Source organism: Monodelphis domestica, chromosome 6 (genome assembly GCF_027887165.1).
Source record: "Monodelphis domestica isolate mMonDom1 chromosome 6, mMonDom1.pri, whole genome shotgun sequence".
Classification (NCBI taxonomy): Eukaryota; Metazoa; Chordata; class Mammalia; order Didelphimorphia; family Didelphidae; genus Monodelphis; species Monodelphis domestica.
In genome coordinates this window covers 79,360,977-79,375,899 of record NC_077232.1, presented here as the reverse complement: position 1 = coordinate 79,375,899, position 14,923 = coordinate 79,360,977, and the positions used below count along the sequence as shown (strand labels likewise).

The 14,923-nt window shown below is 41.8% G+C and overlaps 1 protein-coding gene across 1 annotated transcript in view; it reads right to left on the bottom strand.

The window, feature by feature from the left end:
- C6H4orf48 (chromosome 6 C4orf48 homolog) overlaps positions 1-8,530 on the bottom strand; it is a 37,474-nt gene extending 28,944 nt beyond the window's left edge. Inside the window, exons 1-2 of the mRNA XM_007497275.3 lie at positions 8,367-8,530; positions 7,985-8,112 (exon numbers count right to left, since the gene is read on the bottom strand). The gene's annotated coding sequence lies outside the window, so the exon portion shown is untranslated. The remainder of the gene's footprint in view (positions 1-7,984; positions 8,113-8,366) is intronic.
- Between the last annotated feature and the right edge of the window lie 6,393 nt (positions 8,531-14,923).

Sequence of the window (14,923 nt, the reverse complement as noted above, 5' to 3'; positions counted from 1 at the left end):
TGAACATAAAACTGAATTTTATTTGTAGAATGGTTTACGACCTTTAGCGTGCTATATAATGCTAGCTGTTGTTAAAATGCTCTGTGATAGGGGCAGCTACATAATACAGTGGATAGAGAGCCAAGCCTGGAGTTGAGAGGTCCTGGGTTCAAATGTGAACTCAGCTACTTTCTGGCTATGTGATCCTGGGCAAGTCACTTACCCCCATTGCCTAGCCCTTACTGCTCTTCTACCTTAGAATTGATACTAAGACAGAAAGTAAGAATTTTAAAAAATAAAATAAAACCCTCTGTGGTAGAGGTTCTTCCCAGCCCTGACATTTTTGGTTGTGAAGTTCCTCCCAGTGCTGACATTTCATGTTCTAAAACCCCTCCCAGCTCTGACATCTTACATTGTAAAGCCTCTCCCAGTTTCAGTCTCTCCAACACCCTAAGTTCTCAGGATACACCCACTCTGATATTACACATTCTAAGGCCTTTCCTAGCTCTAAGTCTGTGATTGTATGATTCTAATTGAGAAGAAAAGATCCATGCAAGATGGTAGAGAATCTGGTGCCAAAATATGGTACATTCAGTGCCACAGGAACTTAAGAGAGTTCTGCGGGTCATAGGTAGTCAGGGAAAACTTCTCGGAGGAGTAGGATTCGAGGTGGCCCTGCAAGGATGGATAAGTGCAAAAGACTAGGGAAGGGATCCCAGGGAAGGGGAATACACATGCCCACCTTTAAGCCTGGAAGCTTTTCTTACGGGCATTGCTCAACCAACCTGACACATAGTAGGGACTATGTAAATGCTTTTTGAAAGAATAAAGGGATCACTGACAGCTTTGACAGGGCTCTTAGCTGCTGACAGACTTCTCCTTACACACCCAAGGAGGTAACAGTAGAATTTCCCTCCCTGCCGCCTCACTTTTTTGTATGGTTCACTGGTTTCTTCCCCACAAGCCCCCTGGAACCTATCTAATTTCCTAAATGAGGTGTGTAATTGGAAATCTTGTGCCTTTGAACTGCATTTCTCAGGAGCCCACTGACTTCCTGTTGTTACATGCTGATGTAGACACAGGGATATATATGGGGGGGGGGGGTCCTGGTCTCGGTCTTTTTGCTTCCTGTCACAACTGTCGTGGAGTGGGCTTTTTTAACAGGTAGCTTAGCCATAGGCACGTGGTTTTATTTTACCTTCTTATTCCTTTTTTTTCTAGTGATTATTAATAAATCGCTTAAAATATATTTTAATTATTGTAGATTAATTTTAATTTTTACAGAGGAAAGCGTGATACCAATACCATTGTGGTGATATCATGGGACTGCAACTTGGGAAATAATAATAGCTAGAATTTACATTTAAAACTTTACGATTTGCAGGATGTCATTTTATTTTATCTTCATTACAAACCTGGGGGGTCAGTGCTTTTATGATCCTCATTTGACAGATGAGGAAATTGAGGCAGACAAGTTCAGTGGCTTGTCCAAGGTTACACAGTTAGTAAATATATCTGAGGCCAAATCTGAACTAGTCTTTCTGACTTCAGGACTCCAGAACTCTGTCCACTATAGCTCCCAATGCCACAAGGTCCAAAGACTTAAATCGAGTTAGCCAAAAGCCAATGGAGAGGGACACTGAGTATGAGGATGGCATTGGCAAATACCAGAAGTAGCTTAAAAGAGAGCATCTGAGATATGTGTGAGTGGGACAGAAAGTGGTCCAGTCAGGGAACAAGATCATAGGATAACTGGGAGCAGAAGTGGCAAGTGAGCTAGCATTTGGGGCACACAAGATCAGGCAGCAAGATGGCACCTGGTCTCAGACACTTACTAGCAGCTGTGTGACCCTGGGCAATTCAACTGTGAAATGGAGATGCTAATAACACCAACTGCCTAGGATTGTTGAGAGGCAAATGAGATCATATTTGTAAATGGCACATTTGCCTAGCACATCGCAGGTACTATATCATTGCTAGCTATTATATTATTAAATTAAGAAGGTGTGGGTGGGCTTTGATTCACGTCTTTTGGAAGGGGTGTCTATGATCAGTGGAGTTACAACCCACTGAAGGATCAAAGTATAAATAAATGAAGGAACAAAAGACTGAAATAAAGCATGGATGAAGGGATCAATGAATGAAAGTGAGAGCCTCTTTGGAACTGTCTGAAGAGCACTGTTTGTGGGGGGATGGGGAAAGTTGAGTTCCTGCCCCAATCTTTGGACCCTCTGACCCCCCTCATCAAACACTCAAGTGCTTTGATGTGTAACCACCTGTAAAACTCCTCACAGAACCAGCCAGCTTTTCTATCCTGGTGTAGACATCAGAGGCAGGCTTGTATTTATTTCTCTTTCAAGAGAGGACTGAGGCAAGGGCTAAAAATATTTCTCTTGTTAAAGGCAGGTGCTCTGGCTACTGAGAAATCATCCCTCAGAGCACAGAGCCATAGAATATCAAAACAAGAAAAGATCTTAGAACCTAACGAAAGAGCTAGCCCAGACTCTGGAACACGAAACAAAGAATCTCCTAACCGGAAGCATTTTTGAATACAGAATGTCAGAGCTGGAAAGAATCTTAGAGCTAGAATGGACTTGTAGAATATGAAATATAGACTTACCTGATCTGGAAAGAACCTCAAAACAAAGAATTTTAGAATGCGAAATAGAACACAGAATGTCAGAGCTGGGAGGTACCAGAGAATATAGTCATAGGATGTTAGCTGGAAGGGGCCTCTAGAGATTACCCAGGCTAACTGTCTCTTTGATGACTATATTCCTTCTGAGAGATCCTACACCATCCCCTCCCATCTCCCAGCCCACTGCACTGGCCAGCATAATCCAGTGTGATCCAAGTAAGAAGAATGCAGTGGAGGCCAACAAGGAATGAGGTTTCTTTTTTTCCTACTCAAACATTTAAAATTTTTTATTTAATTATTGGTATTGATAAATATTAATAACTTTAATAACACTACTTATACTATATAATCATCTATTCACTAATAATCTAGTGTAGAATATCCTTATAAATTATATTAATTATATATTGCTCTATTATATATTGATTAACAAAATATAATTAATACTCTATTAACTATAATATAGTTATAATAATCTATAATAGACCATTCTATGCTACCAGTTATTAATAGTTTGTATACTAATTATTAACAAATATTGATATATAGACATAATTTTTTAAAATTCTAGACCACCAAATAAAACTTACATTCCATGTAAAAAGGATTTCACATGAAACTGAATCTTTATTATGTATAACTTGCTTCTCCTCTGTAAATTTTAAATGTTTTATTGACCTTCTTCTTTTGATTTTGTTTTATCTCTAGGCCTACTCCTTTCCATTATAATGAAATGAAAATGAATGAAAATTCATTTCCCAATGAAAAAAGAAAAACAAAGTACTTGTGATATATGAACATGGTGGAGCAAATCAAATTCCGGCATTGGCCAAGACCAAAGATGTAAAGACACAAGATTCCTCTGCCTGTCTTCAAACTAGCAGAAGGATTTGCTTATTTCTTAAACCCGAAGACAAGAAAATGGTCCAGAAGAAAGGTTTCTACATGTCTCAAACTCAACATATGGAGGGAAAGTGTATACAAAAGGCCAAATTTCTAAGTAACCTACAATCACAGGCCTGCTATATCCTAATAAATGAACTAACAGTTCTTTCCCTGCTTACACCCAACAGTCTGTAAACTGCAAGACAGTAACCTTGACTTAATGCTAGGAAAATTCTCAAGCGGATCACATATCTCTACTGAATTTCACCTTATTCCATGGACCATTAAAGAGATGGTTAGCGAACATTTAGAAAAGGAAAGCAGTGATTATAAAGAGCCAGCATGGGTTCATCAGGCACAGGTTGGTCATGCCAGACAGGATTATAAAACTAGTCAATGAGGGAAATGCTGCTAAGATGATTTACTTACAGTTTAGCAAATCATTTGATAAAATATCACAATGTTACTCTTGGGGGAAAGGTAGCAAGATGTGGACTAGAGGATGATACAATCAGATGGATCCAAATTGATGAAATGGCCAAAGCATAGTAGTTAATGGCCCGATGGCACCTGGGCTGGAAATCCCTGGTGGAATGCTCCAGGTTTCTAAGCTCCCTCCTGTGCTGTTCGCCATTTTTAAACAGGAACTTAGATAAAGGCAGAGATGGCATGCCCAACAAATCAACAAATGACATAAAGCAGCGAGAAATAGCTTACTGCACTAGATGACAGTCAAGATCCCAAAAAGATCTTAATAGATTATATAAAACACTGGACTAAGTTTAAGAAGATGAAAATCTGTAGTGATAAATGTCATACTTACACTTGGGGTTTTAAAAATGCTTCACAAGTATACTATGGAGGGGCATGATTAGATAGCAATTTGTCTGAAAAAGATCTGAGGATGTTTGTAGACTGCCAACTCAATGAATTACTAGTGCAAAATGGCAGCCCAAAAATGTGATTTCAGGAATCATTGATACAGCATTTTGGAATGAATAGGTAATGGGGTAGGGTGGCAGGGGACAGAAACAGAGAGAGACCTTGACCAATGAGAAGGACATGGATAAACAAGTCATTATTGGAGAGCCACCAGAATGAAGGGCTTTGAGGTTATGTCATATGAGAACTGATTAAAGAGTCTAAGGATAATTAGTTCAGGGAAGAGAGCAGTGGAAGGAGGGACTTACCTATGGAAGAGAAACTAGATTTTTTAAAAACCATTACCTTCTGGCTTGGCTCCAAGGCAGACGAGTGGTAAGGGCTAGGCAATGGGAGTTCAGTGACTTGGCCAGGGTCACACAACTGGGAAGTGTCTGGGGTTAGATTTGAACCCAGGTCCTCCTGTCTCCAGGCCTGGCTCTCACTCCACTGAGCTACCCAGCTGCCCCCAAAACTAGACTTAAGAGGAGATGTTCCAGTGAGACTTAGGAGAACTGACACATAACAAAAAAGGCTATTGAAAGATAAACACACATTGCCAATCCTAGAGAGGGTGTAGGCAAAAAACCTCAACTGAATATGAAGAGGTTATAAAGACAAATTTAAATTCATACCTTTATATTTAGCCATTTGTCTACATAAGATTGCCAAAAGAATATGGGGGCAAAAGGAATAGAATTGAAACGAATCCCCCTAAGGCAGCATAAAGGGTCTGGCTGGAAGAAGTTTCAGAGCCAGGAAGAATATATAGAATGGGGGAGGCATTCTATTCCCCACCCCCAGAGGTGACAATCTCTCTTGGAAGCTTGGAGGCAGTCAAAGAGAAGCTTCTTCAGATGCTAAGCTAAAGTTAAATGCTCCATCTGAAAGAGTTCTTTCTATACCTGTACAATTTGAGGGAGAGCAGCACCACCCAGCCAAGCCCCCAGCTGAAAGTGGAAAAAGACTGCAGCTGCCCATCCAACCCAAAAAAAAAGATGCTGTGCCCAGACAAGAGCCCAGCCTGGAAGCAACAGAACATGATGAAGAGCCAGCCAGTAGAGGCATACAGAGATGGACAGAAAAGATGAAACTGACCTTGCCTTCTGAGAGCTTACAGTATATGGAGGAAGCAATATGTATTACAATAACTACAAAGTACATTTTTTGGGGGGGAGGCACTAGAATTTGGAGAGAGATCAGGAAAGACGTTTGAAATGTGCCCTGAAGGGTGACAAGAATGCCAAAAGTAGGGGGTGAGGAGCAAGAGCATTCTGGGCAAAAGCATGACAGGTGAAGTGGAATGTCTGTCATATACCCAGAATAACCACAGATGAGTCCTCTGAGACCCAGAAAAGGGAAGGCTATAGCTTATAGCTAACATTTACACAGTAGTTTAAAATTTGCAAAGTGCATTACAGATGTTATCTTATTTCATCCTCACAATCACCCTGTAAGGTAGGTGTTGTTATACCCATTTTATAAATGAGGAAACTGAGTTTGGTAAAGGTAAAGTGACTTGCCCAAGGTCACTCAGAGCTAGTATCCAAGAAAGGATTTTAACTTGGTATCATAGCTTTAGAGTCAGAAGGGATCTTAGGAGCCATCTAATTCAACCTCTTTACAGATGAGGAAAATGAGTCACAGGAAAGTTAATGATTTACATAAGATCACACAAATGGTAAATGCCAGAGCCAGAATTTGAATTTGGGTCAAAATTCAATTCTCTGCCTACTTAACCATATTGTCAATAAGAATTATCTACCCTTATGACTTCAGTGATCATCTTGAAGGCCAAATGAGACAATGAAGATAGACATGCTTTATAACCCAGATTATTTCTTAAAACTTAGTTTCCCCAAAACATGTCTTGTATACTTAACCTTCCACATATAGAATCCTAGAATCTCAGTTGAATAAGATCTTAGAGATCTGAAATCCAAACCAATCTTCAAACCCTGATACAATAACATTGACAGATGGTCACCAGTCTCTGCAAGTACATCTGCAAAGACTTTGAGATGACATTATATAGTATCAAGTCAATTTTTCCAAATCTAAGTGCAAGCTAGATGGCTCAGTAGATAAGAAAGCCAGGCCTGGAATCAGGAAGACCTGACTTCAGATCTGGCCTCAAATATTTCCTAGCTGTGTGACTCTGAACAAGTCACTTAACCCCCATTACCTAGCCCTACTCATTCTTCTGCCTTAGAACCAATACCTAGTATTGATTCGAAGACAGAAGGTAAAGGTTGGTTTTTTTTTTTAATCTATGAAAATTATTTTATATTCTCTTTTAGCCAGCTTTGTGACTGTAAAGATATGGACCATGTTCTTAAAAAAAAAAAGAATTTTTCAATTAACAACATTTTATCTCTTATCTACCCACCCCTCACCTACATTGTTCTTGTAACTAGAAATTCTGTAACAAGAGATATCTAATTCCTAGTTTGACAATTTTAAATAAATTCAGTTGATTTAATTCAACAAATATACACTATCTGAATAAAAGATAACCTATGGCAATAGGGAAGCTGTATTCTCCTTCCCAATCATCCATCCAATATGCATTTATTAAGCCCCAGCTCCAGCTAGGAATGAAAAAGGAAGGAAGGAAGGAAGGAAGGAAGGAAGGAAGGAAAGAAGGAAGGAAAGAAGGAAGGAAGGAAGGAAGGAAGGAAGGAAGGAAGGAAGGAAGGAAGGAAGGAAGGAAGGAAGGAAGGAAGGAAGGAAGGAAGGAAGGGAGGGAGGGAGGGAGGGAGGGAGGGAGGAAGGGAGAGAGGAAAGAGGGAAGGAGGGAGGGAGGGAGAGAAGGAAGGAAGGAAGAAGGAAGGAAAGAAAGGAGAGAGGAAGGAAAGGAGGGATGGAGGAAACCTTTCCCTTCAAAGACCTTACATTCTCCTGAAACATAACCTGTTCACTCACTTCCTCTCTGGGCCTTAGTTTTCCTTATTTCTAACAACGTAGATTAACTCCAAGATATCCTCTATCTCTGGCATTCCATGTTTGATGCTATTAGATAATGTCTAGCTTATTATAGAATCGTCTGAAGAACCCTACCTGGCTTCAAACCTCAACTCTTTCTATGTACTAGCAGTGTATGACCTTGGGCAAGTCCTTTCCCCTTTCTGGACTTTAAATTTCTTCTATAAGATGACCTCTAGAGCCTTCTACCTCCTATGGCTCCTGGGGGAGTAGAGGGGACAGACAGTCACACGCACACATGCACAGGTAGCACATATTCCACTCAACTTTTCTGGAGCCGCCCCAAATCTAAGCACCTTAAACTCATCCCTAGCCTGGCCCTGCCACTCGTTTCCCTGCTGGGCTCAAGGCAAGGCTGGTCCTGAGAGTTCCCTCCTCCAGGTCGTACCCATACCTGCTCTTCGGCGCTGGGACGCATTTGGCAGAAGCCATTGTCGTACCCCTACCCCCCGCGGTTGGGAGACATCCTTTCCCAAGCCAAGGACAAAGGGATCCCTGGCCAGTCTGGGAAGCCCCCGGGGGCCTTCCCTGCCCCCTCCCCCTGGCCTCTAGGGACTACGGAGAGAAGATACCTACCCGAGACTCGGTTGCTGGGTTCTCTAGCTGCGCCTGCCCGGCAATGCTCTCTTTGAAATGGCCCCTGGCAGCCAGCCGCTTCCTGAGCAGCCCCAGCATCTGTGAGCATGTGCGCTGGCTCCTTTAGCCTGCCGGGGAGGGAAGAAAGGGGGATTACTGGGGGGGGGGGGGGGGGGGGGGGGAACGGGGAGGGGGTGGGGAGAGGGAGACAATCTGAATCTAGAGGTTGAGAGTCTTTGAAGAGATCCCTGAGGATGGGAGATTTAGAGCTGGAAGAGAGATTCAATGACCGACCTAGGAGTCCCACACCCTCACTCAGCAGGTGGGAAAACGGGACAAAAGGGAGAGACGGAAGCCTGGTGCCCTGAAAAGAGCCAAGTACCAAGAGTTGGGAGTCCTGGGTTCAGAGGTGGACTCCAGCATTTTTCACCCTTTCCTAAACACTTGGAGACCGGGGAGAGACCTTTCTCCCTGCCCTCAACCTCCAATCTCTGTAAAATGGGGCATTCATGTTAGCTTGAGAGGCAGCCTGACTCTAGTGGATAGGAAGGAAGCTGGATGTGGAGTTAAAAAGACCTGAGTTCAAGTTCCACCTCTGACAGCATTACTAGCCACGTGACTTTGAGCGAATCATTTACCTTCTTGGTGCCCCGCCCCCTCACTCCCACTCTCCAAACTAGACCGCTGACCACATTGGCAGTCTTGTACTGTTCTGGAAAAAACACACACAAGTTCATAGCAGAGTTTTGTCCTAAGAATATGAGGCTCCAATTCCACTCAGTCCAGAAGTAAGAAAGGAATTTTATTGGAAGAGGAGTATTGTATTAAGATGATGGAGCAGCCTGGGGGCTAAAGGGATGGCCTTGGGGTTGATGGGTTAGCTTTGGGACTCATGGGTTAACCCTGGAGCTGCTGGAGTAGCCCCAGAGCTGGTGAAACAGCTGCTCTCTCCTGTGGACCAGGACTTGCATATCTGTTGAAGGTGGGGGGCTTCTCATCTTCCATTCCAGAAAAATCTCCACCTTTTCTCCAAATAGCCCACCCCTGGGTATTACTGGGCACTACAGGTGTGGTTTGGGGTCAGATATAATAATGATAATAATAATATATAATAATATAAGGGGGCAGCTAGGTGGCTCAATGGATAGAGAGCCAGGTCTAGAGACAGGAAGTCCTGGGTTCAAATGTGACCAGATACTTCCTAGCTGTGTGACCCTGAGCAAGTCACTTAACCACCACCACCACCACCACCTATTGCCTAGTCCTTACTGCTCTTCTGCCTTAAAACTAGTACACAGGGGGGCAGCTAGGTAGCTCAGTGGATTGAGACTCAGGCCTAGAGACAGGAGGTCCTGTGTTCAAATCTGACCTCAGACACTTCCCAGTTCTGTGACCCTGGGCATGTCACTTAACCCCCATTGCCTAGCCTTTACCACTCTTCTGCCTTGGAACCAATACACAGTATAGATTCCAAGATGGAAGGTAAAGATTATATATTATATACAATATATTATATAATCAATGTATAATATAATGATAGGTGAACTTGGGGGCACTAAAAAGGGAAAACGGAGCATATGGAGATTGAGGGTGGGTTCCCCTGCCAGAGCCATTAGTGGGAACGTTCCCCCCATTGTCCCATCTGTCATCATTTGTCCATGTGGGAGAGGTCTTGTTACCCTTCTGGAATGCCTTCATCAAAGATGAGAACTTGAAGGCAGGGTGGTGGGGGAAGGGGTGGTGGCAGGCAATACAGAACAGTAGATAACCACTATAGGTGACTAATAATGCCTAACAAATATTCAGAACTAATATAAATACAGAACACCATGAGTAATTAATGCAGAACAGCCCAAAGCTGGTGCCCAGAGCAGAGCGGTACAGGTGATTAACCATACAGAATGGGTAACTGATGAAAAATACAGATTCTGCAAATTATGCTTGACTAATGCTAAAACCACGGACTTTGCAGTTTATCCTTAACTAGTGTTTACTGGTGGGAAATAGAAGCTTCCAGAACTCGGGAGACCCACTGTCCACCTCCATCAGTACTATTATTGAATCATGTGTTTTTGTTCAGTTGTTTTTCAATCACGTCCCACTCTTAGCGATCTCATTTGAGATCTTCTTGGCAAAGATACTGGAGCGGTTTGCCATTTCTTTCTCCCCCTCATTTTACAGATGTGAAACAGGCAAAGAAGGGTCAGTGACTTGCCCAGAGACAGATTTGAACTCAGGAAAATGTGGCTTCCTGACTCTTCGGCACCGCCTAGCTGCCCCCAACTACCCTTCTATCAAATCATAGTTCCAAATGAGGAAATGGACAAACGTATAGATAAAGGACTAGATAAAAACATAAAACTAATGAGAGACAGTCAAAACCATCTACTACCTGCCTCACAGGACTGTTAGCAACCAAACACTTGGGAAACTTTAAAGCACAAAGCAAAGGTCTTGGTCCTGAAGAACAAGTGATGGGAAATGTTGCCCTTCTCTCTGTAAGAAAGTAGCCACAATGCAAGTACAAAATGTTGCATATACTGTTGGGGACGGACACTATGTTGATTGGTCTTAATTGTTTTACCTTGTAACAAGGGCACTTTGGGGAAATAATTGTGGTATTTGTTTAAATGAATCATTAAAAATTTAAAAGGAATCTTTAGAAGTGAATTGCTTTATTATTGTGGACTCTTATGAAAAGCCCTTCCCTAGGTCATAGAAATCATAGATTTTTGTTTAAAAACCCCTCTGGTTTTACAGATGGAGCAACTGAAGTCAAGAAAGAGGAAGGGACTTATCAGCATGTGGCAGAATCCAGATGAAAGGTTGGCATCTAGTTTAGGGTTCTTTCTCCTGAAAGACAGTCTCTCCTATATCAGCCTGGGAAGAAAAACAATCTGGAATAAGGGCTGAAGAAGAGAGGAAAGCAAACCAAACAACTTCTTCTCTTAGATTATAAAGTTCATAAAGGGTTCTCCCAATCACAATTCTGAGGGGTGGGTTACAGTACCTAGTATTCTAATCTTAAGGAAAGCAAACAGAAGACCATCCCCCTGCCCTGGGAGTGATTTGTCCAAGATCTTGCTGCTAGGAAATGTCCCTGGCAGAAGAATTTATTATTCATTTACCATATATAAAGCAAGAGCCTGGGGATTCAAAGACAGTAAATTAATTGGGGGGAGATGGAGCTGCTAGGTGGCTCAGTGGATAGAGAGCCATGCCTGGAGATAGGAGGTCCTAGGTTCAGATCTGGCCTCAGATGCTTCCTAGCTATGTGATCTCAGGCAAGTCCCTTATCCCCAATTGCCCAGCCTTTAATCCTCTTCTCTTTTAGAATCAAACAATTCAAAGACAGAGGTAAAGACAGGTAAAGGTTGGTACCAAGATAAATTCAGAATGGATAAATGACCTAAATATAAAGAAGGAAACTATAAGTAAATTAGGTGGACACAGAATAGTATACCTGTCAGATCTATGGGAATGAAAATAATTTAAGATTGAGAAAGAGAACATTACAAAATGTGAAATGAAAAATTTTGATTACATTAAATTAAAAAGGTTTTGTACAAACAAAATCAATGCAACCAAAATTAGAAGGGAAGCAACAAATTGGGGGGAAAAATCTTTATAACAAAAACATCTGACAAAGGTCTTGTTACTCAAATTTATAAGAATCTAAATCAATTGTACAAAAAAAAAATCAAGCCATTCCCCAATCAACAAATGGGCAAGGGACATGAATAGGCAATTTTTGGATAAAGAAATCAGAAATACCAATAAACACATGAAAAAATGTTCTAAATCTCTCATAATTAGAGAAATGCAAATCAAAACAACTCTGAGGTACCACTTCACACCTAGCAGATTGGCCAACATGACAGCAAAGGAAAGTAATGAATGTTCAAAGGGATGTGGCAAAACTGGGACATTAATGCATTGCTGGTGGAGCTGTGAATTGATCCAACCATTCTGGAAGGCAATTTGGAACTATGCCCAAATGGCACTAAAAGTCTGCCTACCTTTTGATCCAGCCATACCACTGCTGGGTTTATACCCCAAAGTGATCATAAGGAAAAAGACTTGTACAAAAATATTTATAGCCACACTCTTTGTGGTGGCAAAAAATTGGAAAATGAGGGGATACCCTCTGATTGGGGAATGGCTAAACAAATTGTGGTATCTGTTGATGATGGAATACTATTATGCTCAAAGGAATGATGAACTAAAGGAATTCCATATGAACTGGAACAACCTCCAGGAACTGATGCAGAGTGAGAGGAGCAGAACCAGGAGAATATTGTACACAGAGACAGATACACTGTGGCACAATTGAATGTAGTGCACTTCTCTACTAGCAGCAATGCAATGATCCAGGACAATTCTGAGGGACTTATGAGAAAGAACACTATCTACATCCAGAAGAAGAACGGTGGGAGCAGAAACACCAAAGAAAAACAACTGCTTGATTACATGGGTTGAAGGGGATATGATTGGGGATGTAGACTCTAAAAGATCACCCTAGTGCAAATATCAATAATATGGAAATAGGTCTTGATCGATAACATGTAAAACCCATTAGAACTGTGTGTCAGCTACAGGGTGGGGTAGGGGAGGGAAAGAACATGAATCAAGTAGCCACGGAAAAAATATTCTAAATTAATTAAATAAATAAATATATACATATTTATATTTTTTAAAGAAGATAAAGGTTGAGGGGAGGAGGAAGCTAGGGAAAGGGTTTGTCAGGGACATTCAAGCCATACCAAAAATGTTTTTCCACAGCTTACCACGCAAAATTAGACAGCAAGCTTTGAATCTCCCTCCCCACTTAGCGTCTTTTTTACATCTCCTAAAGCACCTTTATCTTTCCGTACCCTCTCCATCCTTCAAGGCTCAGATCAAATAATAACACCTTTTCCTACTGCATATTAAGTTTACAAAGAGAGTTTCTCACACCAACAATGTGAGAAAAGGCTTCCTTGTTTAAAAGTTGAGGTTCAGAGTAATTCAGTGACTTCATCAAGGCCACACATCTACGCAAGTTTGACTATTGCTCAGACACAATCTGTGGGGCACATTTGGCCCTTATCTCCTACGCACTGACTGCTTCCTGCTTCTTGCCAGGCTTCAGGTGAGCGGAAACCGAGTTAATAATAAATAACAGGAACAGATTTCAGAGGTGGCCAACCATGTGGAAAATGCTGAAGACAAAACAATCGTAAACAGCTCCTGTGTCAGAGAGAAACCAGTAGAACAGAACAGAACAATTAAAGAGCAAAGAAAATAGAGCTAGGGTCTCTCACAAGTTTGAGATTGAGAGAAGGGAGTGACACTGCCAAGGCACTGCCTGGAAGGAAATGTGTTGATCCGAATGCCTATAATAGCAAGAAAGAACTGTCAAATAGAAGACTCTCTGAGCCTATGGGACCCTGCAAGGGCATCACATCAATCTTCCTCCCCTGGTCTGGGAATCACATCTAAAGCCTCCCTGGAAGGAGGTTATCTGTTCAGTCATTTTTTTTAAACCTCTACCTTCTGTCTTAGGATCCGTTCTAGACAGAACAGCAGCAAAGGCAAGGCAATTAGGGTTAAGTGACTTCCCCAGGGTCACACAGCTAGGAAGTATCTGAGACCAGATTTGAAGCCAGGTCTCTCTGACTCCAGGCCTGGCTCACTAACCACTGAACAACCCAGTTGTTCTTCTACAAATATTTATTAAACACTTACCTAATGCTAGACACTATGCTGAGTACTGGTAATACAACAAAAGGCAAAAACTACGTGTCTGCCTTCAAAGGGTTTGTAGTCTAACAGGAGAGACAACATGTACATAAGTGAGTATTTACATAATTTATACAGTGATTGGAAGGTAGCTTGGGAAGGAGGTCACTAGCAGCTGGGGGAATGAGGGAAAGCTTCATACAGAAGGGATCCCTTAAGCTGTGTCTTAAAAGAAATTGAGGACTTGAAGAGGGTGAATAGAAAAGGGCGAGAATTCCAACCAGTGCCACGGCAGTAAGAGCCGTATGAGCAGAAAGAAAGGTGGGGAGGAAAAAATGGAGGAGATAAGTGCTGAGTGTTTCTGCACTTTAGTAGACAAAGGAAGGGTATTGGAATCTTAGAAATGCATCAAACTAGGATGGACTAGAAGCCCTGACTGCACAAATCAGAAGTAGGTGAAATGCACGATGTAATATTTATTTGGAGAGATGGGGAGGATATGAAAAACCAGGGGATAATGGGAGGTTTGTTGCAGGGTATGGAGGAGTTGAGAGGAGAGAGGGAATATTGCTGGAACAAGTCTTCTTGGACAGGTGCATCTCTGAATTCTGTCATTCCATCTCCCTGATCACTCCTCTCCCTAAATATTCCAGGAGAGAAGAGGCTGGTCTGTCCAGACCAGTCATTTCATTGTCTACCAAAATTCTCCCCTGAAGTCTGACCTTTTTTAGTTAATTCAAAATTAACATTCCAAATTTCTAAATGCTACAAAAAAAGGGATATTCATGAGCTGGATGTAAGATTTGTCAACTAAAACACCAAGTAATGGATTAGAAAGCTGCTAGGGAATGAGACCTGAAGAAATGCTGCACTAAGACAAGAAATCAACATTTATTAAATACCAGCTGTGTACATAGCACTGTATGGAGTGCATGTGCTGATCCAGGACAGGGGAAGACACAGAATTGAGATAAAATACTCTCCTGACCCTGCTGGAATATGTCTGGGGAAACAAAAATCATTTTCAGTCTGCAGTCCAGCAGAGGGAGCTCTCAGATTACCAGGGTCCCAGGATATAAGTATTCATGTAGAAATTGAGGATTTCTAGCCCCAGAGGCTAGTCCAACCCCCTCTTATTTTAGAAATGAGAACTCAAGGACCAGAGAGGGAAAGGCACTTGCTTAGAATCACACAGCTAGTCAAGATCCCAACCCAGGT